This window comes from Thermobia domestica, chromosome 2 (genome assembly GCF_964235325.1).
Source record: "Thermobia domestica chromosome 2, izTheDome1.hap1.1, whole genome shotgun sequence".
Lineage (NCBI taxonomy): Eukaryota > Metazoa > Arthropoda > Insecta > Zygentoma > Lepismatidae > Thermobia > Thermobia domestica.
This window is the reverse complement of record NC_137455.1, coordinates 211,982,794-212,009,129: the sequence shown is the minus strand read 5'-3', so window position 1 is coordinate 212,009,129 and position 26,336 is coordinate 211,982,794. Positions and strand designations below refer to the sequence as shown.

Below are 26,336 nucleotides of genomic sequence, written 5' to 3'. Positions count from 1 at the left end.
TTCCTGCCTATGGATTATCTTGTTCACTAACACGAATCGATTGATCATAGTCTCGTTCCACATTTCGTGTGACACCAGAAAAAGGTCCTTTATAAAATTCAATCATTTTCAATATTTTATTGTTTAAAATTTCTTCAGAATTTGTAAGCGTAAAAATTCATAATATTGTGGACAGCTAGGAATGCACGCGAGACGCGAGAGTGAAAATTTTATACGAGACTAAACCATGCGAAACGAGATGCTAGACGACACTCGGTTAAGTCCCCCATGAGAAGTCTCGCGTGGCTTCTCGCGGTCTCGCAACATTTATGAATTACATTTAATTGTATATTTAGTGATTTTACATTTATTGAGTTTTCTAAGTTGAGCGTTAATGCCTCCAGGAAGAAAAAAGTGATTGGGGTAATAGACATTTTATGAGATTTATTATCATTCAAGGTTGATTTTCAGAGTTAAAGCCTTCTTTAGTTTCTAAAAAAAAAAAAAAAAAAAAAGCTTTATAAATTGGAAATTTATTACAGCATCGATTTAGGACTTTATTTCGCAACACAAACACATACACGCGGGCGCGCACGAATACGTGAACTTCTGTTTTTGGTCTGAAAAGCGAATAAGACTCCCTATTGCTGCGAAATATGATATTTCTGTTGTTTCTGTCTTTTTCACATTATTACTAGCGATTAATGTTGGGGGATGGCAGGGAAATCCCCTCTCGTCAAAGTTTATCCCCGGCCGGGCTCGCAGAAATAACACGATATTTTTACATGGAATAAGTACTTCCTTTCTATATATTTATCAAAAACGTCCCCCTCTAGTTCGGAAGTTTAATTCAAACACTGGTTTGGTAGGATGGCCTTATAGGTTTGGTGGGAGATGGTAGGAATGGCGCTATATCTGTCAATAATTTTATTTTCTAGATCTGGCAACACTATATAAGTTGAAAGCGAAAGTTGATAAAATGCGATAATGCAACATCGCTACAAGCGCGAACGAACCGAAAGAATTGGGTCGTATTGTGTTGTGAGGAGTTCTTCTGTTGTCTACAAGCGCTTTTGGTGGTATAAAAACATCTTTATAATGGAAAATCACCCTTCAAGGAAACGACCAAAACGTGTAAATGTTGATGGTGGCGACGATATTTTAGAAGAGCCAAATATTGCTGGAGACCTCTAAGCTGGAAAACAATGTTGGATCTAGCAACAATTTATGCTGGTTTTGCTGTAAATTATGCTATTAATTTGACGAAAATTAATGGTCCAGCAATCAAATTCCAGCACAACTTTTCTTTTAATTTGGAGCGGAGGGGCACAAGTTCGGATACCATGTTGAACTCTAGGTTCCGTCTCCTTAGGACGTTATGAACATTCATCCCATTTAAAGCAATATAAAAACCACCATGGATTCACCTTGCCAAGGGACTTTTAGGTCAAATACCTGCCTTCGGACAGAATATCACATCATCATCCATTAACAGCCCTAGAATAACACATTGCAAAATTTTGACCCAGAACATATGCGAGACTGCGAGACCATGCGAGAAAGTCTCGCGCGAGACGCGAGATGAGTTTCAAAATTTTGTGCGAGACGTGAGACGAGACTTCACATTTGCGAGACGAGACGCGTGACGAGACGAGACTTTTTTATTTCTCGTCTCGTCTCGTCTCGCGTGCATCCCTATGGAGAGCTATAGCAGATCACCCCAAAAGGTAAGTTGCTTCCCTTGTAATTAATCAATTAACAATTACATTTCTTCACAGCTGAGTGCTTAGTAATTCCAAAGAACCACAATCACTGTATTCTAAGTTGTTACTTTTTAGGGAGAAAAAGAACGTATTAAAAATATCAAGTTCGTTTATAGACTGTTTTCCATTTTTAGCAGCATTCCAGGAACATTTACTCCGCCTCACCCCTAGTTAAAATTAATACTGTTTATTTTCCACTATTTTCATCGCCTTTGAGATTTTAATAATATACTACATTCAAAAAGAAATGAAATAAAAGCAAGGAATGGAAAGAACAATCAGCGCAAAAATAATGAAAATAATTAAACATGTAAGTTTCGTTTCGTAGTTGCGACACTACGATAGACTTCCGATTTATGTGGTTCGGATTCCACGTTGATTTGTCTGTCCATACATGGAATGCTGTAGGTTCGCAGTTGAATGAGACACAGAACTCTAATTAACTGTGACATTTTCCATAAGTAGAAGCTTTGCTTTGTATATAATTAAATACACACTAATTATTTGTTGAGCAAAGCCATTATCTTTTCATTAAAAATTAAATACCTGTTACAGTTTCACCAACTAACATTTTGGCTTCATCAGACACTATGAGTTACATGATATAATAATTCCTGTAACTCATATTGTCTGATGAAGCCAAAAAGTTAGTTGGTGAAACTGTAACATGTATTTAATTTTTAATGAAAATATAATGGTTTTGCTCAGCAAATAATTAGAGTGTATTTTATTAACTGTATATTAACCTCTAACTCGTAACATAAAATCATAGTTCAATGTTTCCTTAACGAATGAAAAAGTTCATTTGTTTATTGTTATACATTTTGAAATGTCATGATCATAAAATTGTAGAAATCTATGAAGAAATATTTACTTTTTTACGTGTATTATTATCGTAATCATGTATAATGCCTGTTTCGAAGGAGCTAAGGTGCTTAACTAGAAGTGAAACTCCAATGCTATTTTGTACTGCACCTTTTGCGCCAAATGAACATGAAATCACAATTAACTAAATAATCAACTTACTATAGTAACAAATATTTTATAATGCGTCGTCGAAAAATATCAGTAATATAGTATTGGTGAGTTAAAATTTGGTAATATCAGGTTGTCAAAAAAATATTGAGCATCTGAAGTTCAAATTTGAGAAGACATTTATTGTCATTCAAAAGTAACATTACAAAACTACATATAAATCATTTTATTTGATGATCTGCCGTCGTCCTGACAACACTATAATCCTGTTGCTATAAACTTTCTATTATTTCTGGTAAAGCAAAGAAGCATTGCGTTTACTGTTTTTTTTTTTTTTAAACTAACTTAACACCATTCAGAGTATTCCTCACAAACCGAAGCAAATAATACTCTCTTAATGCCAGTTACAGGTATACGGTGGATGCATTAAAATACATCAGTCAAGTTCTCGAAACTTTTTACTATTCGTTAAGGATGTATGTGGCCTTGAATTGTCATAATAGCATATGGTATCTTTTCTGTAAAGCAGTCTTGACCGTTTCTTTTGAATTTCTAGGTGCACTCAAATTAGTTGTCCATAGTACAGATTCCAGCGTATCGTTATGGCAAGCTCGTGATACACGATAATCTTGAAGCCCCATCAAACTCATACTATTAATCCTCCTGGACTTCAGTATGGTCTTTGCCACTGACTGTGGAGCTTCTCCTCACTTTGACCACTATCTTTCTCGCAGTTTGTTTCAGGTTATACAATGTATTCATTATCGGTGATCGACCGCTTCAGAAATGGCTCGAAGTCTTTACGTTCTAGTAGAGATTCCTAGAGAAAAATTCGATCCAGTCCATGTTTTTGAGCCAGATCATGTGATACTCAAACGTCGTGCTTCCTTTTGGTAGTCAACTTTCTCCAAATGGTTTATCACTATTTGGTGATGCATGTTTAGGTCATTGGTGATGTAGACTTTCTACACACTAGTCTTGCTCGACTTTCATCAGAATATCATCCAGTTTTCTCTGATATTCTTGTAAGTCTTACTAGCTTGGACTCACACCTGAGAGGTTTGATTCACCAATATCATATCGTGCCTAAATGGTAAGTACATTTTAGACTACCTGACATTTTTACTGATCAATATTGTCTGCACTTGAGATTGCAAATGGACGAATACATTTTTACACATAAATTATTGTTTAGTCGACACCAATGGGTTGGTTCTACTAGAATGTTTCATAGTTTAACAATAACATATTTAGTTTAATACTGTAGTAGAAAGTTGCTTGAGTTACATTTTAGGATGTTCTGATTTCAATGACTTTATATCAGTAAAATCATGTAAATAAGCACATTACTCTTCTTTTACAGTCAAATATCTTTCTGCTGAGCTTTCAATGTTCCAACATACGAAACTCCAAAGCGAATAATTATAAGATTAGCAAGAAAGCTTCTGATGCAGATCTAGAAAAGAACGGGCTACAAGTTCAAGCATGCAATGGATGAATCTGACAAACTTTCCTCAACGTTTAACAAATCCTTGTAAGTTTTCAACTTCATGCAAAGTATTGAATTCGTGGTTCAGGAGTTGTTTTGGTGGAGGAACAATTGAACGTTAATATATTTTGTATATGCTTATCAACCATTTATGAGTCACTGTAGTACTTTAATAACAACAGTTATTTTTTGTAAATTTCTTCTATGTCGTTCTCCTCGCATCTTTGTGCAACTTTTTTTCTATGCCCTGGTTACAAAACTCTCACTTCTGCGTCATACATTGGCAGAAAGGACATAACTACTCCACACTTCGTTGGAAACTTTTGTAGGAAATCTTCCAGAAAATCTTCATGAACATGCAGCATCGTATCCACAGCAACTTGCAGCTGTATTGTCATCATTTCATCATCTTGTCTACCACTTGTATCCTCCATGTATAATATTTGTTGAATTTCATATTTCACAACTGTCCGTTTACAATGATACATACGTAGACAATGACGGTGGAATCTGTATACATACAGTTCAATATACAATATTTCTTTTCGAAAACCTCTCTTTTCTCCCTTTCAATATCTTTTATTCAATAAATTATATAAGTGCATAAAAACTAATAATAATAATAATAATAATAATAATAATAATAATAATAATAATAATAATAATAATAATAATAATAATAATAATAATAATAATAATAATAATAATAGGAATGGTATTTCCATTATTTTCTATAATTTCTGAAATCTAGATGACTTAAATAAAAGTAAATAAATAATAAAAAATCAATATCTTCTAAGGTGGGTTTCCATTGCAAAATAATTGTCTACCAAATGTTTACAAAACAAAAAAATAAAATAAAAACGAAAGCTTTAGAGTAATATCTCTTCTGCTCCAATTACTCCATTTAGTTAAAGGTATTCGATTACAAACTCAAGTGAATGATTCTATGAGAAATAATTGAAATAATAGGTGAGAGGAAACGGAAGAACCCTAAGGAAATCCACAGAAAAGATCTTGTTTATCAAAAAGTGTTTACAAATAAACAAAGCAAATAAACCAATGTATTGAGTAATCAGAGATTCATTTGATTCTTAGTGAAATGAAAATATAAAATTATAATTATGAGAGCAATTTGTGGTAATACTGTTTACGTAACATTGTTAGTACTTTTGTATTTTTGTTGTTTTTTGCTCTACACATAACGTACATAATACGTAACGTACTAAATTATTGTTAGAACAAAAAAGAGTAAATTGAGAGAAACAAAATTGAAATCAGCCATTAAAATTAGTTATTCCTTTTATATAATCATGTTTTCTATCCACATTCATTTGAATTTACAGTTTTAGATGAATATAGAGTAGTTTGTATGAGAAAATTAGTATAAATAAGTCTAAGTACATTTAAAAATGTTTATATGTAGTATGAAAGCAGTGACAATTTTTAAATACAAGATACTTGTTTCTCATCTAATGCTTTGACGTATTTCTGAAACACTACAAGAGTAGTTGAAGGATTTATTCTATTGGCATGTTAAGTTACTAGCTGCTGGTATGTTTCCTTGTTAACAAACATTGTATATATTTGTCTTTGACAGTATAGCAACAAATGAGTGAGGGAAAAACATTATGAAGGATTCTGCCACAGTAAGAAAAAGGTAATGAATTCATGCACTTCTCTTAGCGTGCCTTGCTGTTCTGTTTGGAGAATTGGAAACCTCTGTGAGCGGTTGAATGAACCTACGCACAAGAAAAGAGGCAGAGTGTAACTATACCCTGCATCAAGGCTTTGAACAAACAATGTTTATATTATTCTTTCTTTCTTTTCAGAACTGGAACTGTTTACTTTAACCTCAAAGGAAATAGAGGGAGAGAGAAAATTGTTTCACGAGCAATGTAAAGCAGAGCAAGAACCCGGGATGGAAACACACAATTGCGAAAAGAAACAATAAAGCAACCACAAAGAACACTTGAAAAGAAGAAAAGCACAGAAGAAATATAGACCACACGAGGTGAAAAATGTTATGCATTTACAACAACTCGTATGTGTAGATTTGAATCGTTCCTCTGTGCGTACGTTTACTAAATGCCACTGTTTACAAAAATGAAATGAGAAAAAGCTAATAAACATGCATGCATAAAACCAAGCGATCTTTCAAAAAATGAGAGAAAATTATTTTGTGAAACGTCTGAGCGAACGTCATATTATTTTATCCTTTTCTTTACTCTATAATTGCTCACTATGTTTGCCTTTAAAAAAAATACGCGGATTTCTTTACGATATATATATATATAAGCAAAAACGTTTCCTCTTCTGGCTTCTCATACATCAGTTTCCCACAGCCCTAAAACACAGATCTCTAAGCTTCACAAAATGCTTAACTTGATATGAAAAAGAGCTTGAAGCCTAGATACGGGAAAGAAAATTTTTACCGAACTTTTTATATATAAAAGCGAAAACATTTCCAGAAAATATGTATAAATGTAAACACAGAATTCATAAGGCATATAACGAAAATTACTTTATTCCAGTGGCTGTTAAATCTGGATAATTATAAGGCATTAACCACTGAGAAAGTTCTAAGTTAATGCTATATATATATATATATATATATATATATATAACAACCATATATTCTAAAGAATGTTAATAATTTAACCTGTAACAGAAATTTCTTGACAAGGAAAGTAATCACTGTTTGCTTGATTATGTACTAAATCAAACATCATTAAAATAGATCATAATTATGTTGTAAATCTACATAAGTAAGAAAGTATTTATCCACGAAAAAATATTACAATCATTCTAAAGCTTAAAGTTTTTAATATTCTATTTAGTTTCCTGTTTATACAACTAGATAAAAAATGATTCTTTGCCACAGCACAGTAACATATTGTAATGGCAGTTTATGTGAAACCGGAACTCAGCAAGATAAATTATGTTTCTGTGTCTAAAAGGGTGCGTACATTGAACATACCTCACTAAACTATCATAGAGAAGTTTCTATATTTTTTTCACGTAGAATTTCTTTGATCAGAGATTTCTTTCACTTCCAATCTTTATCTCACTTTGGAAGGAGAGCATGAGAGCATGTATAAATCTCTCGAAGGAATATTGTTTGAATCTCATATATAATTAACGTTCATTTTGATTGATATAAGAACATTTAAAAGTCTGTCTGGAAAAAGTTATTTGAATTGCACAATTTGTAATCAAATTCTGTTGTTTGAGAGTCGTGTCAGCAATGTATATCCTGTAATATTTCAGTTTAATATCAAAGGAATGTAAATTTATACATATTGTTCTCAAATAATAGAAATATTTCAACCTGTCTTACATTTAACTTCGGCTTTGTAAAATGTATTCCTTGTTCTCAATCAACGTGACAACTAAGCTAAGAAGTAAAGGTACGTTTGGGTGAATCGAGTTGCTGCCCGAAACATATGTTACACAGTAGTACCAACTGTGCTCAATAAGTTAGGGAAGTTTGAGGCGCAAAGCTCAAAAGCTTTAGGAGGTACAGTCACTAGATCGTTACATAGAGATACCGGTATACTATGTTCTAGCCGTTAAACATAGTCCAAAACATTAGAAAGAACTCTTATACTTATTATTTCCTCTAAACTACACTCATGCTCAAAAATTAAGGATAATTGCAGATTATGGTACTACATAACGTGCCACTACACAAAACTGGCGCTAATAGCATAGGCACATAGTGAACACAACATACGACAAACGAAACATATCCGTACCACGGTATTGGTGATATCCACGGTATCCACGTTATTGGTGATAAGTTGAGAAATACATGTGCTACACAACGCCACTGTTTCCTGCGCATGCACCCCGACATCAATATGGGATATGATCACCATGCACACGTACACAGGCCGCACAACGGGTTGGCATACTTTGGATCATGTGGTCGAGCAACTGCTGGGGTATAGCCTCCCATTGTTGCACCAGTGCCTGTCGGAGTTCCTGAAGTGTCCTAGAGGTTTGAAGACGTGCAGCGATACGTCGGCCGAGAGCATCCCAGACATGCTCGATGGAGTTTAGGACTGGAGAACAGGCAGGTCACTCAATTCGCCTGATATCTTCTGTTTCACGGTACTCCTCCACGGTGGCAGCTCGGTGGGGCCGTGCGTTATCATCCATCAGGAGGAAGGTGGGACCCACTGCACCCCTAGAAAGGCGAACATACTGATGCAAAATGACGTCCCTATACACCTGACCTGACACAGTTCCTTTGTCAAAGACATGCAGGGGTGTACGTGAACCAATCATCATTCCACCCCACACCATCAAACCACTACCTCCATAAATGTTCTTTTCAAGGACATTATGGGGTTGGTATCTTGTTCCTGGTTCACGCCAGATGATAACCCGTTCAGATTATAGATGATGAGAATTACTGTTCATATTATACCTGGACTCGTCCGTGAACATAACCTGGAACCACTGACCATTGACCACGTACTGTGTTCTTGACACCAGGCTTTACGGGCTCTCCTGTGAACAGCTGTCAGTGGAATGCACCTTGCATGTCTCCGGTCGAATAAACCATGTCTGTTCAGTCGTCTGTAGACTGTGTGTCGGGAGACAACTGTTCCAGTGGCTGTGGCAAGGTCCCGAGCAAGGCTACCTTCTGTACTCCGTGGCCGTGTGTGGGCACTGATGGTGAGATATCGGTCTTCTTGTGGTGTTGTAAACTGTAGACGTCCCGTACTGTAGCGCCTGGACACGTTTCCTGGCTGCTGGAATCGTTGCCATAATCATGAGATCACACTTTGTGGTACACGGAGGGCCCGTGCTACGACCTGCTGCGTTTGACCAGCCTCCAGTCGCCCTATTATTCTATCCCTCATACCATCATCAATATGAGTTCTTTGAGCCATTTTCAACACACAGTCACCATTAGCACGTCTGACAACATCTGCACACTTACACGCTGCACCGTACTCTGACATGTACCAACACACCTCTGCGTATTTGGACTGCTGCCAGCGCCACCGTGCGACGACCGCACCGCATGCACCGCACCGAATGGTCAAATGCACCACATGGTCATACGCAGAGGTGATTGCCAACCAAAAACCGCACACCAGAGCGTTGTTTCACCATGTATCCGCATTATCCTTAATTTATGAGCACGGGCGTAGATTATATTCTTGTTTTCAGCACATTTAGGTAATAAAACACAAGATAAAGTTGTTTGTTTTGCTAATCGGAAGTGGTTTTGTTATTGCATAGAAAAGTTATCAATTTTTACAATCAATATGCAGTTCAGAAAAGAGTGCATGCCTCGTACAAAACTCTGCTCACACTAAGCACACCTAAGAAACGTATTCAAGTCGCTTTTGAAACATTTGTCGTTCACAATTCCATCAAAGCAGTAATCGTAAGGAATGATCCAACTTTCAGGCTCCTCATTCAAGTATCCAGCCTTATGGAAAGCGAATCGAATCACGTTGCGGAAACGAGGAGCACTGAACTGGTAAATTGTGAACGACTACAGTTGTATAAACCCGTTACGATGCCAAATGTTCACTTTTCTCCCTCTTATGAAACGAGCAAAGGGTTTGTTTGGACGGAAGAACTGAACAGACACATCCTGAATCATGCCATTACATCCACCAGGTATTAGCCGTTTGATCAGTGCAAAGCCTTCTGGCACACACTATGACGAAAGACTGTCGTCTTTGTTTCCAGACCATGAACCAAGTAACAGGAGGCCTTTCTTGCTATGACTTGGAATGCTTTTCCATATGACGTCCGAATAGGAAGTTTTAAGAATCTGCTTGTTCTTGTTCGGTGTTTTACCAGCAAATCAGATTAAGATAATATTAGCCAGATCGGCTAGTCTTACTGCAGGGAATCCACCGTTTGGTTTAATCACCAGAACAGACATGGGACGCAGAATTTCTCCTTCCATGGACACAACTGGCATTATCATTTAGGAATCAGATATTCTACTCACATATCTCACTGTTGTTCCGATCTTTACAGATAATTTCTGCCTAAACGTCCGGTACGAATGCAATTCCTTCTCGAAGTGACTTTGATCCACATTGAAGACGTTTGCAAGTAGAGTGTCATCAGTGATCATAAGCTAAAGTACTGAAATAGACTCTCATAACATATACCTCTGTGTGACCTTCTAATGGCTGTATCTTCTAAACCATTTGAGCTTGGCACCTATAACTTTCCTGATATATTGACCATACATAGTACTACTGTATCACATATGTCTCGGACAGCAACTCGATTCACCCAAACATGACTTTACTTATAAGAAAAGTTTCTTAAAGAGAAAAAAATCAGTTGAGTTTATTTTGAGTTTAACGGTCTTTCAGCAGCGAGGCTATATGAGACGGTACCTACTGATTAACGTGGAACCCCAACCACATGAACTCCCGCCAGAAACAGAGCCCAGGTTGTCCCACTCAAAGACGCGTACGCTAACAAACTTAGCCACGAAGGGAGCTCAAGAGAAAACTTGCCTTTACTAAATTCTATAAATACGATTTATGATATTCTCATGTGTAATTATTTTAATACTTATAATGTATGTCACTTTCCTTTAAATATGTGTTTCTTTTATTTCTTTTACATTATTCGTTTGTTATAGTTATCGATTTTCAAAACTATACAACAAGCTTTGTTTCATTTATTCAAGTACACAACAAAATGTTATTGTATAACATACTCAAAAGAGCGAAAGAGCTGGTAATTTAAACTTTCTTTTATTTCTCATTTGGGTTCAGCAAACACACAAATGTTGTTTCTTATTTTTTACAACTTTAGCTATAGAGACGAAATAAAAAGTTACCAGTAGTACAATAGTAAAAACAATATTTTTTCCATAATTTTATTAGGTAACAGTTTTGCTGATTTAGTTCTGATAAGTTTAGGTTCAAATTTTATTTGGTTTTTGAAGACATAAATATTTTATTTAAAAATAGAAATATACTAATACGTTAAGCACGCATACTGAGTACTTCGTGAACACCAGTAATCATTCAAACATGCATATTAACAATCTATGTCAGAATTCAAATTGGGCACGTCTCATGAACCAACGTCTACCAGGATACATCTCATGAACTAACATCTACCAGTTAAGGTCCTAATAAATTAGAGTAACAATACGCAAAATGTTCATGTCTGAAAGTCTTATATTTAGTTTGGTCTTGCACCTGCATTAATATCTAAATAAGGTGTATTGAAAAATCTTTTTTTTTTTTTTTTTTTTTTTTTTAGAAAATTAAAGGTGGGTAGTGTGGAAAATTTACCATTTGTGACCAAAACACCGTCTGTATTTTTTTTATTGTTTTGGAGGTCGTTTAGGTGGCGCGCATCGACCTTGAAGTTTGGTAGTGATTTGGATATGTAACCACGCACAACAATTTCACAAAAATTTTTATTTCGCTATTTTATATATTTTTCTGCCTTACGGTCGTTTATTGTTCTGTTCATAACAAATATGTTAAATTCGTGCCTCAGGACTAGTTTTCTATGCTGTTCACGTTCGCTTCTGGTCAACAATTGCCAATTTTAGGTTAAAAATATGCTTTTTTATTGATGTTTTCCAGTTGTTTCGACTTTGAGTTTTATTCGAAAGTTTTTAGATGTAAAAGACTAATTAAATGATATAACTTTCTAATTACTAACAATTCCTTAATTACTATCCAACGCTTCGCTTATTTTGATAGCTCATTATGTTCTGAAAATAACCCAGAGCTCACCAAGGGGGTGGGGGGTGGGTGGACCGCAAAGTCCACCCATCCAAAATTATATTGGGAAACATGATTTTACTAAAGGATATGCCAAGATTTTCTTTTAGTTTTCTCATTGGACCTTATAGTCATTTTTTGTTCTCAATGTCGAAATATGACTTCTAGATTCCAATTTTGCTTTCATGTATCCATCACGTGCACTGACGCCGAAAACGAAAGAAGCAGCCTCTATGATGATCTTCATAAGTTGTTTCATTTGTTGGGTGTTTGAGAGAAAGTCTTGAATTTTTGCTGTTTTTTTAAAATAAAGTCATCTACTACTTTATCTGTAATATTATTGCTCAACGGAGGTTCCTGGATGTGCATTCATGTCATAGTATCGTTCTGCATTACAATTGGTAAATGCAATCCTCTTCATCCTCTTTATCAATTCCTCGCAAATCAATATTTCTTATGTCTGAGTTTTGGTCGGTTATTAAAGTCAGCAGAATATTTTCAGAATGGGTAAGGAATGCGTTTCGTTGAATGACCCTATCAATCAGATCTCTCAAATGGTGTGGGAGAAATCGAGACAAGTGGATCATATTACAGAAATGTCGTGATCCATCAGTTACCAATGGTTTCTTCTCGATTCCAAACCACGCCGGTGCCTATATCTTTATTATGTACGTTGCAATCAACTACAGTTATTTAGAGGGGTGGAGCGCTTTTAGATACTGTACAGCCGCAGCACTCGGCATGCCGACGTTAAACACCGTGTCTGGAAAAGTGGCCCGGGCTTATTCCGCACTGAACTGCGCAAACAAACGCTGTTCGAAACAGCTGAACAAATATCCAAAATACATTGTTAGTTCATGCTTAAATCTGTTATAAGGAATCTAGTCGCGTGGTTTACGCACTTTTTTTTTACCAACTATCAATTTTAATGCAAAACAATACTATGACATAATTGCACCTCCAGGAATCTCCGTTGAGCAATAATATTACAAATGAAGGACTTTATTTTTAAAAATGGCAGAAATTGAAGACTTTCCCTCAAACACCCAAGGAGTGAAACTACTTATAAAGATCATCATAGAGGCTGCTTATTTCGTTTTCGGCGTCAGTGTACGTGATGAAAGCGAAATTGGAATCTAGAAGTCACATTCTGACACAACGGAGAAAAAGTGACTATAAGGTCCAAAGAGAAAACCAGAAGAAAATCCTGGCCTACCTCTTAGTAAAATCATGTTTCCCAACATAATTTCAGGTGGGTGGACCTCGCAGTCCAGCCACCTCCTTTCGGTGACCTCTGGGTTAACTTCAAAGCATAAACAACTATGAAAATAAGCGAAGCGTTGGACAGTAATTAAGGAACTGTTAGTAATTAGAAATCTATATCATTTAGATAGTCTTTTATATCAGAAAACTTTGAATAAAATTCAGTCGAAACCAACTAGAAAACATCAATAGAAAAGCACACTTTTAACCTAAAATTGTCAATTTTTGACCAGAAGCGAATGTGAACACCATAGAAACCTACTCTTGTGGCATGAATTTCACATATTTCTTATAAACAAAACAATAAACGATCATAAGGCAAAAAAATACATAATAATACCTGAGGAAGAAGTACTCACACTCATATCTTTTAATTTTCATACACAAATTTACGCATCTTGTGTCGTTTATTCCTATGTACGTATATCTAATAGTACTTCACTCTCTTCTCTTCCCTTTTATCTTCTCTTCTCATGTCCTGATATAAAGGTTCATCATGTCCTAATGGAAAGGTTCATGGAATTCAGGTTTGTTTTAAATGAAGTGTAAAATATTTAAAAGTAATATTTTATTCGAGGCTAAACAAAATGATGGCTCAGTTGCCCCCGGTGTTGTGCCTGATGCTCGCCTTCAGAGTACTGGATATTTGAATTCATCATAATGAGTCGGATTAAGCCTTAAGCTGAAGATTCACACTTCATATACCTTTGATGTTGAAAGACGCTAAACTTCAAGAAATAAATAAATCTATCGAATGTTGGAAATGATATAGAATCTATACCAACAGACTAAGTCTCTTAAAGCTTAAGCAATTAAGCGTATAGCTGAAAATAGGTGGTTAAAAACTGATATCATTATTACAACTGACAAGATGTCTATTCGACAGTGTCTGACATGATCACGAAACTTAGGTCAGTGCTTATAATGAATTTTATACCAGACACTAAATTACAAAACTTAATGCTGTATAACTCTCTTACCGCATAAAAACTTTCAGTTGAACTTGTTTTACTTTGCTGGCCCATTAATATATTATTATACTCATTTCAAAACACTGCGTTCTCGATTTATTGACACCAAAAGAAATTCTGTAGGAACATGCAATTCTATTATCTACAGAGAACACTGATGCTGGAACCCGCAAGACAACTTAGTACCATTATATCGATTTGCAACACTTAACGACAATTTATGATATCAAGCAAGTCGGCCATCTCGATCGTATCATCCATTGAACTCATCAGCTACACACTCCTATACCATTAAATTAACCATAGCTTGCACGACGAACAAGAGCAATAATTTCACTTTTCTCATATTTTTCCATTCATTAATTCAATCCATATCGAATTAAATATTCCCAGAATAGAGTAAATGTATCTTACTAGAATTATGTTGTATTCGTATTATGTCATCATTACATAATTACTCAGTTTGTCATTTATTATTTCATTGTCGGAAAACGTTCAAACATTTAAACAAAAGAGTGAAAAGTAAATAAACATCAAAAATATTTCGCTTCTATTTAGTCATTTATATTTGATTATTAATGAACTGTATCATTAAATTTCATCCAGTTTACGTGATAGCATATCCCCAACTCTTGTTCAACTGTTATACATAAATTTAATTCAATTCTCTCTTTTTAAATTTCATTTTTTATTAATGTTATCTTTTACTGTTTACTATTTTCGAAAAGCTGTACTATTTCTATATTAGTACATACGAACAATAAGTGTTTTTATGTGTGTTTACATATTATCTTTTGTCTTTGAAATTAAAATAAAATATACATGCATACACCATGCAAAATGTAGGGAAATACACAATATTAGAAAGTTTCAAAACGAAAGACACTGCGCAACTTTGTGCAGGAAACGGAACAAAGAAGGAGAAAGAAAGTTAGCAATTCAAATTTATCTACGTGTCATTTCAATTAAATAGAATAACAAAAATTTACATGTATTAAAACTTCACACAATATATTATCCTTAATTACTATTTTGAAACGAGATCAACTGAGGATACCATGGCCTAAAGTCCTGCTTCAAAATATGATTTGCAATTTAAACAAAGTAGTATGTTTTTATATTACTAATATTACTAGAGCGGAAGATGTATTCTGTATAAATAAAAGTAAACTAAAGTTGATTGCAGAGTTCCACGCAAATTTCATATTTAATTATGTCTACAAAGTAGCGGTAAGAATCCAAGAATTATCTTCACAGAAGATTTATACATGCAACGTGTCTGAAGGCATGCATCAGGAATTACCTTAAGTAACAACCATAGACTGCAGAAATAAAATGGAGATAGAGAAAAGAGTAAAAACGACTGTATGTGCTCTCATTTGAGTTCAGCAGGAAAACGCTAATGACCATAGGAGTTTGTAGATGGGAGCATGAGCGAGAACGCGGTACGAGCGTCCGCAGCTATAGAGAGAAAAACAGAAGAGTTGAAAAGCAAGCAAAAACTACGCTCCTGCAGTGAAGGTGGTATGAAAACCTGAGGTAGCTTTTGTCCAGTATGTACTTCCCATACAACCAGCCCGGAGCTAACAGACTGAGAAACATTAATTGTGAGCGCAATCATGATCATTGAACATGAAAGTGAATGCAGATATGTTTTGACTGCATTTCCACTACGGTTTTGTTATATCAACTATGACTCCATTTTCTCCGATCTTTTCTTAAACATCAATGCGTTTATTTTTGGAATTTAAAAAAGGAAATATTATATACGTATTTGAACTCTATATACGTTTATGAAAAGAACTTAAATGTATTATGAGTATTTTTAACTATTATCATGTTAATTTCATTTAAAAGAACACTTCGTAACACAAAATCATTTTGATTTTTAACAGCTCAACAGCAGAACTGTTTATCAAAAGTATATTATTATTTCAAATAAATAATTGGCGTTCTATTGCAATGAATATGGGTATAATAAAATTGTAAATTATCACAGCTTTCCTATATAGTATATTAAAATTAATGTATTAAACCAAATCATAAATTATTTTTCTTTTGACCCTAATGCATATACCTGATAGAAAACCAATACAGAAAGATTTTCATCTAGTTCCGTATTTTTCGTAAAGGGAATCATTATGTGAGAAAACAAGTGAGTTCAGTTTCGCAGTTGTGAAAATATAATTGCCTTCCAAGTTATGCAAATTAGATATTGAAACACACATGTGAATCCGAATGAAATAGAAAAATGATGTGAAAATCAGAGCATGTTCAACCGATGATGAATCCATTAAAAATGTTTCTTGCTATGTGATACTGTTATTACCATATAAGAATCAATATGAAACGGAAAGTTTTACAATTTCTTGCTACTTTCGATTTTAACGGAATGCATATATGAAATTGTTTCTCGCTTTCTGTTAATATTGTCGCTGTATGAGAGAGTCAATAATAAAACTGTAATAGATTTTTATTATTTCTGATTGCAATAGAGAAGTAAAGTTGAAAATGGAAACTTTTTCAACTAAGTGATATGAGTTACGTAATTCATATAAAAGTCTACTTCTCTCTATTTATTCCGCTTTTCGCAATAGTGGTCAGCATTTTATCCAAAAATCAAAATTTTTCACCACTTTCAGTTTCAACATGGAACATTAAATCCATATCAGACAGCAATTACTTACTATATTCTACCGTTTTTGCTCTCAAATGATCAATGTTGAAACTGAGAGTAATAATAAATCAAAACCATTTCCGTTCTTTGTAGAGCAATACTGGATAAGATATAATCTTTTGAAATGCTGAGTCGATGCAAAAAAAAAAAAAAGGACAAAAAGAAAAACACACAAAAAGAAAATAGAAAAAAGTTTGTTGTTATCTATTATCACTTTTGTTCTGTCGATCAACGCTGAAACCTAAAATGGTTTATTTTTACCACTTCTCACTTGAAGAAAGTCTTGGCAGAGAAAATGGAACACATTCTTTGGATGTTGAAACTATTCAGATAATTTGCTTGTCGGTATCTCTTATCGTTTTTGCGTTATTAAAATCAATATTGAAACCTGAAGTACTAATAAATTTCCGCCACTTTCGATTTTAATAGAGTGTTCTTGAAATGCTTAATCGATTCTACAAAACCGTTTATTTGTATGCATTACAGATTTTGTTTTATCAAGTTGTTGGTGATCAAATTTTGTTTTAGTTTGACGTCCTACGATTATCCGCCAAGGCTAAGGGAAAGATGATGATGAAATGAATAATGACAGTGAAATGAAGAAAATAGTAGGAAACAGGAGATTCTTGGAAAAGAACACACAAATGGTGTTAATCCACCACACTTTAATTGAGGTGGACTGGTATCGATCCAAGGACCAGAAGAAAGCGAAATACTACTTTCATGGTGGTCAACGTTAAATCCGAAAGTACCAGTACATTTTGCAACTTCCCTTTTAAGTAAAATATTAATAATAAAAAAATAGTACGCTTTCTTTTGAAATGTTGAATTTCCCGATATCTCTCACCGTTCCTATTCTATGGGGTTTAATGTTGAAACTGGAAACTGTTGATTTCTACCACTTTCGGTTTGAGTAGGGGTTAACGGAAAAGACTGATCCTATGCTTGGGAAGCTGAATCGATTCCAAGAAAACGCTTCTCGCTATCCATTACTGTTTTAGTTCTATCATGACCAATCTTGAAACCAGAATCACTAGTAAATATTTACACTTTAGGTTTCGAGTGGAGATTATGTATTTCTTTGAGACGCCGAATCAATTTTAAAAAAATCGTTACTCCATGTCTATTACCTTTTTTGTTCTATCAGGGTCAATATTGAAACCGGATGATGTTTATTCATACTATTTCTGGAATGAATAGAGAGTTAACAGAAAGTATGATACCTATTCCGGTAATATTAAATCAATTTTTAAAAAAGCGTTGCGATATACGTATCTTATCGTTTTTACTCAATGTAAATCAATATTGAGGCAGTAAGTACTAGCTAATTTAAAACGCTTTTGTTCTTAGTATTGTTACGCATGTAGTCGTTGTCTTTTCTTGAGATGCTGAATCGACTTTTAGAAAAACGATTGTTGCTATCTATTACTGTTTTTGTTCTAAGGTAATTAACAATGAAATCAGAAATGGTTGATTTCTATCACTCCTGAATTGAATAGTGGGTTAACACAGGCGATGAAAGGTATTCTTAGGATGTTGAATCGAGTATTCGAAAACGCTTCTCGATATTTCTTCTTTTCTTCTCTATGGAGATCTCAGTTCAAGCCGAAAATATTAGTAAATTTCTATCACTTTTTCTTTTAGTACGGTGTTATGGGTGTATGTGGTATGTGTCCTAGACACTTTGAATCAATTATAAAAAAACCTTTTCTTGCTATCTATTACAGTTTCCTCGGATAGCGATCAATTTGGATAGTAAATTTTACAACTTTCGCTTTAATAAAATAATGCGAATGGACTGGTGTATTTTCTTGGTACGACGAATCGATTGAAAAAACTCTTTTCGGTATCTATTGACGTTTGTGAACTATGGCTATCATCGTTTTGGAAAAGAAATGGTTTAATTTCTAACAATTCGGAATCAATTCTTATCTTCAATTAATTAAAAAGATGTAATATTTTCTTGGAATGTTAAGTTAATTCCAAAGCATCGCTTTTCGATTTTTTGAACGTTTTTGAACTTCCAGTTCCAATTCTAGTAGAGTATTATTGAGAAAGTGAATCGATTTAAATTTTTAAAAACGTGTGTCGCTATGACAATTACTCGTTGGAACTGGAAACGGTTAATTTGTACTACTTTTGTTTTGAGTATAAAATTAATGGAGGAGATACAATATATTCTAGGGAAGCTGTATTAATTGCAAAAGAACCGCTTCTCGATAGCTCTTACTGTTTTTGCTGTGATACCTGTCAACAGACGGACAGAAAGACAGACATTGCCGTTCTATAAGACTTCATTTTCATTTGAGCCTCCTTTCAGCAGTGAGACTATATGAAAAGTAAACTTATAACTGAGCGTGGAATCCAAACCACATAAATCCCTGCCGGGAATCGAACCCGGATCTTACATGCCAAATACGCGTACACTAAGAGAGTTCCCGTTCTATTTGATTTAGGATATTTTACTCTACTTTCGTTGCCATTATCTTCCCCGATGTAAACTACAATTCAACAAAAATAATATTTTAAAGTGTATATACATGAACCGAAAACCAATGATTTGCTTTTCTTGAAAAAAAATACTAATAGACTAAACACTTAGTAAAGAGGCAACGGTAACAGCTGCCTGTAGAAATGGGGTGATAAAAACATAATAATTAGCGGTTTTTCCAGAATGTTGTAACTGTGAATAACGAAACATTGGTGTCAATATCATTTCGAAAACGTTTATCAAATTGACGATTTGATAAAACATTATTTTACACTGAATCACTTTCAGTATGGATTGTAACCTCAGACAAGGGACGTTATATGAAGGGTATTGAGAGTATATTTATTTCACAATCATTTTAAACTTTATCAGATGAGAAGATGGCTTTCTGAGCCTTATATTACCTGAGGACGAACATGCTTTAGTGTTAAATTAGTTTCCTTCACGACATGAGGCTTGTGCCTAGGAAACCACAATTCGGTTCGCAACTACTGTTTTCACTCAGTTAACTCTAGTTGGATCGTAGGAAGAACATTGTGGACAGTCCCATCGTTTCAAAGCTAGCTTTTACTTGCTTTCACCTCTTTCTTTCTCTCCCATTTCCTCGTCCGTTTTTCCTCTCTCAGTCATTAGTGTTTTTTGTCCTTAAAACCCATGTGAGAGCGCGTGACCCTCCTCTCTTCACCATTTCAAGAGTTTGTGGTTTTCTATTTAGGTAATTTCCAATTCAGACTCTTCTCTGGATCTCTATATTGGATTAGATAGTACTAAAAATCTTATATTATCTCTAACATAATGTGCATGACCGAGATTTTACCTAATTGTGTAGTCATTTTTAAACTGTAATTTTTCTTTTAATTGCTAACAATGCATGTTGGTATAATCGCCACAAACTTTTAAAGCTTCGCTTCCTGAATTATTATTCGCAACTTTATAATCTAATTGACATGATTTGCAATTAGTTTGTTTTATTTGTTTGCTTCTGAAACATCGCATCCTCTTGTAATTACATCCTCTTGTAATGACCCAAATATTTTTACACGTTGTTGATCACACGTTACCACGTATAATTTTTCGCCATTTCAGTATTTTTGTTTTACACAATTTCATCATTTTGTCATTGTTTTAATTAGACTTTAATACCAAGAACTGTGGGCTCATCACTGCATTTTGTCCGGAGAATAAATAAGCATAATATGTTTACAGACCATCAGATTAAAACTACTAATATTAATTATTAGATAATTTTGTATATTCTTTACTTTCCAAAGGGATCACAAAAACGTAAATTTGTCCTAATTTAGATTGCCATTAGTCATTATTCTAAAAAAAATCACATATTCTTCGTAAAATTTATAACTTCTGGTTTCTCATATTTGTAGTTGTGAATAGAACACAAATATTTTTTATATATATACCTAGTTTTCTCAAATATATATATATATATATATATATATATATATATATAATCGTCGAATGTTGGAAGAAGATACCTTGCTATATCTCTTATTCGAAGGTATCTTTTATCGAAGGTACATTTTCTGTCTTTTACCAACATGATGGTGCCTCTCCGCTTTATGGAAGTTGTGTTTGTGAATATCAGGATGTAGAGTTTTCTAACTAGTAGATTTGTATACGTGGTGTTGCGAAGTGACCATCATGACCCCTGACTTCACTCATCTAGATTTTAATAAATCCATTGTGCATTCACTGAAAATTCAGGATATGACCACCTAAAAGAATGCATAACAAGCGCGTGTGCAAACAAACCTGAAAACAAGGTTTGAGCAAGGTTTTGAGTAAGCGGAAATAAAAAATGACTGAAAATTCTACGCAATGGACAATATATGGAACACATCCTTTGATCGAGGGAAATCTATGATTTGTGACTGACGTAAAACAACACAAAATAGTCATAATTGTGTTCTACTTTTGCAATTCATTGAAAAACCTTTGTTTCATTTGGGTGTTTTGAAACTAATGAACCAGCCTGTATTATATACATATAAATATATATTGGAATGTAACTCTATATAAAGACTCTGGAAGGTGATTTTACGACTTGAAACAAGAGAACAAGTACACATGAACATAGTTCTGAAAAAGTGGAAATTTCGAAATCTAATCGTGTTGAAACTCCCCTAACACTTTTTCCTATTGAATAGAGATATTGACGTCTGGTGAAAAGAATGTTTTAAAAAGCCATGCTCGATAATAACGATGTAAGGAACAGAACGGAGTAGTGTGAACTGCGCAAGAGATTTCCTCACAGAAGAAACAGATTCACCAAATCAGATAGAGAAGGGACAGTGAAAACTGAAATATATACATAAGATGGCGTTGTTACATTTGATGTACACTCATGTCCAAAATGATTGTCGCATATCTATAACGGTCTTTTTCTAAGAATATAATTTGATAATGATTTTGCAGGGTCCTTTTAATGCTGATATTATGTGTATAATCGGGAAATGTGTATTTGTGGTAAATTTCATAGGAAAAGAATGAGTAAAACAAAATGTTGGTAAACGGGCAAGAAAGTTTTATTTTAGTTTTATTGTTCTTATTTACTGCTCTTTTGACATGAAATTTGCCACATACATGTGTTTGCGGTTTATAGACACACTAACATTATAAGAAATACCAGGCGAATTTGTTATTATATTATATTCCTACAACAACATATTTATAGACATGCGACAATAATTTTGGACATGAGTGTACACACTCAATTACCAATGTCAACAAACAAATGTGAATTCTCGATTTCATCGAAAGTTTGGTTTGGTTTGATTTGATTACATTTGTATTAACGTCCGTTTCAGCATCGTGGCTATGTTAGACGTAAACCTACACCTTAAGGTGGGATCCGAACCATATGAGCTCACATCAGGAATGGAACCAAGGATTCTCATGTCAAAGGCGGGTATGCTCACCACGTAACCATGAAGGAGTTCGAGGAGCAATTCAAACAATTGGCTATACCACGGAAATGGTGGTTCCTTAGATCAATGATACCAGAAGACGCAGAAAATCTCTATGACGGAAGGGAGGGGTTTGCGTCTTGTTGCTTGTAGTTCATGTTATACACTTTATCCTCACTGGGACGACATCTTCGGTTTAAAGGAGGATCCAAGATAGTGTGGGCCTCTACCGGGATTGAACTTGGACAATCCTGTTTACAACGTGGCAACACTACTACTACGCTACCATGAAGGAAAACATGTCGAGAAGAGAAATGTAACTCTACAGAGATCATGTTAAGACTACGTGAGGAATACAAAGATAGGACTACACCTTTTCCTTACCTCGTTAAAAATGTAGGCCGCTCATTCCGCCTTGTACCCAAACATTTCTGGAACCAGGACTGTAAACGAACTACCGACTAAGCAACTATGGCTAGAAAGACATAACAATAAAAATAATAAAAGAAATATTACACTGTCAAAATGAAATAAAATGAAGTTTTCGCCCCACGATAATGCCGGCTAGGCAAAAGGAGATAGTAATGATGAAATCTCAATGAAATGGAGGAATGAAAGAAATAGAAACGGAAGAACCATGAGAAAACACGATGTTTGCCCACCACAAAGATTATGTAGCGCGAGTTGGGATCAAACCAAGGACCCCATGCACCAGAGATAAACTCTCTCTCAATGAGCCACTGTGGCCCCATTACATTATCGAAATCAAAGGGCCATTGCTATACTGAGAAAACACAGTACGCACTACGATGACTTTCTGCGAGAAGTCTTCTGAATGTTAGTCATGCTCAAGGCAATCCAGAGGGAGTTAGTACCGAATAGTCACAAATTGCACAGCAACAGATGGGAGCACCAAATATGAAACATACCTGTCAAAGTAACCGGTGCAGTGGAAGTTTGTAAATCTGAGTTCTATGTTTTGGGACCACGTCCTAGTGTGCTGTGCAGTGCAGACGACAGAGCAATCAGGAACAGGGAGAGGTTATTTCCGTGTATAGACCAGCAGTTAAAAATAGTTTGAAGGCAGTATAATTATACAACGAAAGATATCCCAATAGGCAACAACCACATCACACAACATTGGCATAGCTAAATTGTTGTTAGTGTGAGACGGAAATTTTTTAGTTTCCTGAATTATACTGGTACGGTAAGAGAAAAATGTACCCTTCATGGGGAAAATATATTCTAGAACATGTAAACACTGACCCAAATGTAACTTCGAGAGAGCTTTCTTGTCATCGTCAGTCATCGGACTACACGTGAATCGGAAATCTTTCTTCTCTTCTCAATTCTAACGTGTGAAAGGTCCATCTGCAGTGGATAGAACCACTGTAGATATTTTATATCCTTAATTTGGTTTACAGATGAAGACAAATTTTGAAAGTACAGTATATATTATTTCCATAACAGTTCTCTATGGTCTGCGAATAATCCACATAGAGTGGCACAAATCCGTCACCAGCAACAGTTTAGCATCATCGTGTAAGAAGAAATTTTGAGTGACCGTCTGCTTGAACCATTTGATCCTCCACGACTCACCATATCTCTATATCTGATCTTTTTGAGAGAAATACTTAATTCATTTCTTGAGGATGTTTCATTGGCATGAAGACAATGCATGCGGAAAATGCACGGTGGCACGCCGGTTCTTTTATATTCTTATGTGCGAAAATATTTGAACAGGAATTTATCTAGCAAATGAATAGGGCGTGGTTGTTCTGTGTCATTGCCTGCCCGTTCGCCGGACTTAAATTTTGTGGATGTTATATTCTTGTGTTAACATTTCAAAAGTGTTGTTAATGGAACTTCATTACTGATAATCATACAATTGGAAGAACTGGTAGAAGCAGCATGTGATTCTTTGCAGGAACAACCAGGAATGTTTGGACATGTGCAACATTTCCTACGATGACGTTTAAATGCCTGTGTGCAGATTAGTACATATAATTATGAGCAACTTCTCTAGTTTTCATACGAGGGCCGCGGTTGCTCAGTGGTAGAGCGTTCTCCTCTGGTGCTTGGGGACCGGGGCTCGATCCCAGCCCCCACCAAATGAAATTTGTGGTGGACAAACACCGTGTGCGTGGGTTTTCTCGGGGTTCTCCCGTTTCCTACCACTTTCTTCATTCCACCATTTCATTCATTACTCACCATCACCGTCTCCTTTAGCCTAACCGGCATAACCGTGGGACGGAAAACTCAAAGATTTCATTTTTTCATTTTTCTAGTTTTTATACGGGAACGATTATCACATGATCTCTGTAACGTTTAGTGCATCTCTTTGTGTCAGTCATTTACCACGTACAAAGTGTTTTTGACAATGTAGCTTCGCTGCAAATAAGGTAAATGTCTCGTTGTTTCTTGTTACTTTTGCAAGCCTGCATATCTTAGGAGTCGCGGTTACCTAATCGGTAGGATACTAGGTACATATGTACGATTCGGGAACCAAGAAAGAACAAGAAGAAGGACCATGGTGCTGACCACGATAAGCACATTTTTTTAAAGAGGTGAAGGAAATGTGTATCCATACCTTCCTATTACTAATATGTCTTACTGGCATGATCTGTTTATACTGTATCCTCTTCCTGACATTTTATAATTAAGAGTACATTTGTTCGATTCCTCGTAGGAAAGCATAATACTAAGAATTTTTTAACTACAGATGTAGTACCAATACGAATAACGTGAATGACGTGTAAGAAATTACATAGAAATCGGACCATTCCTTCCAGGCTCTTCACTTTTTAGTATAAATATACTTCAAATAGATGTAGTATATACTTCAAATAGTTTTGAAAGCTAAATTTCATTAAAACAACATTATTTAGAAAGCTTTATTGACATTAATGCTGACACTACAGTAATTTAATGAGTCCATCTATCATTAAACAAAGGATATCTTGCTGAATTCAATAGCCGTTCTACTGGTATAGTGGCTAACATGACCGCCTTCGGCTCTTGTGGTCTCTGGTTCGATTTCTTGTGTAAGACGCTAAATTTAAACATTATGGTGGTTCGTATTTCGTTTTGAACTGTACATCTATGTTTGGTATTGCATTGATACGGAAACGAAAGAATAAACTTATTCCACTAACCACCTTGTTGGACAAAATCTAATCTTGTCATGTTTAAACAATCATAGGTCTTCGTTATCAAATAAATAAATTTTCCTCTATTAAGTTTCCAATAATTCCTTTTCTTTCTCTGATATTTTCCTTTCTTTGTTCTTTGCTTCCTTCTTTCGCTTCTAATAGTACAAAAACATACATAACGTAAAATATCGGTCATTCTCTTATATCACACATATTTCAATGTATATTTTATTTTAGACTCCCCATATTAAAAACGTGGAATATTTAGCTATATGATGCACGTATATCATTTGTTTATTTCCAATGTTTTCTCTTTTACAGATACTATAAAATATATAATTTGCAATAAATGAATCGAAAAGAAAATAAGAACTATTTTGGGGTCTGATCCTCTACTAAAAGAAATAATTCGAAATCATCTGAATAATGTTGAAGAACTAATTAGAAGAATTTAGTCGTATGTTTCGTTGAATAATTGGTAATGAATTGAAATTGTTCTATTTTTCTTCTATTCAAGTTATCATATAGAAGAGAATGACATGTAGATGTTACAAGCTAATGCCTTCCGTTCGCTTGTAAATTCAAGTTCCTTGCTCAGTTTTCTTGCTCAAATTCTTCCTCCATAGAGAAAAGTCTAAAATGTTAAAAGAGTTTTCAAATGTGCTACCGGTAATTTGGAAAGGTAGAATAACATTCTAAATAGTTTGCAGTTGCTGCCATATGTTATTAATTTAAAACAATTAGCAAAAATAATATTTGTTGTTACGTGTGAATTATATAGTTTAATATAACTCTTGTATATAAAGATATCATGTACATTATTTTACATGTATATTACAATGCTACTTTGGGTTTGAATCATAGAATTGAAAGTTGAAATTTTCTAGCAGTTATGTTTGAACATAGCTGC

The 26,336-nt window shown here is 34.7% G+C and overlaps 1 protein-coding gene across 1 annotated transcript in view; it reads right to left on the bottom strand.

Annotated features, from left to right (window-relative positions):
• The window catches only part of LOC145678375 (limbic system-associated membrane protein-like), a 558,076-nt gene that overhangs the window by 22,097 nt on the left and 509,643 nt on the right, over positions 1 to 26,336 (bottom strand). The window lies entirely within an intron of this gene.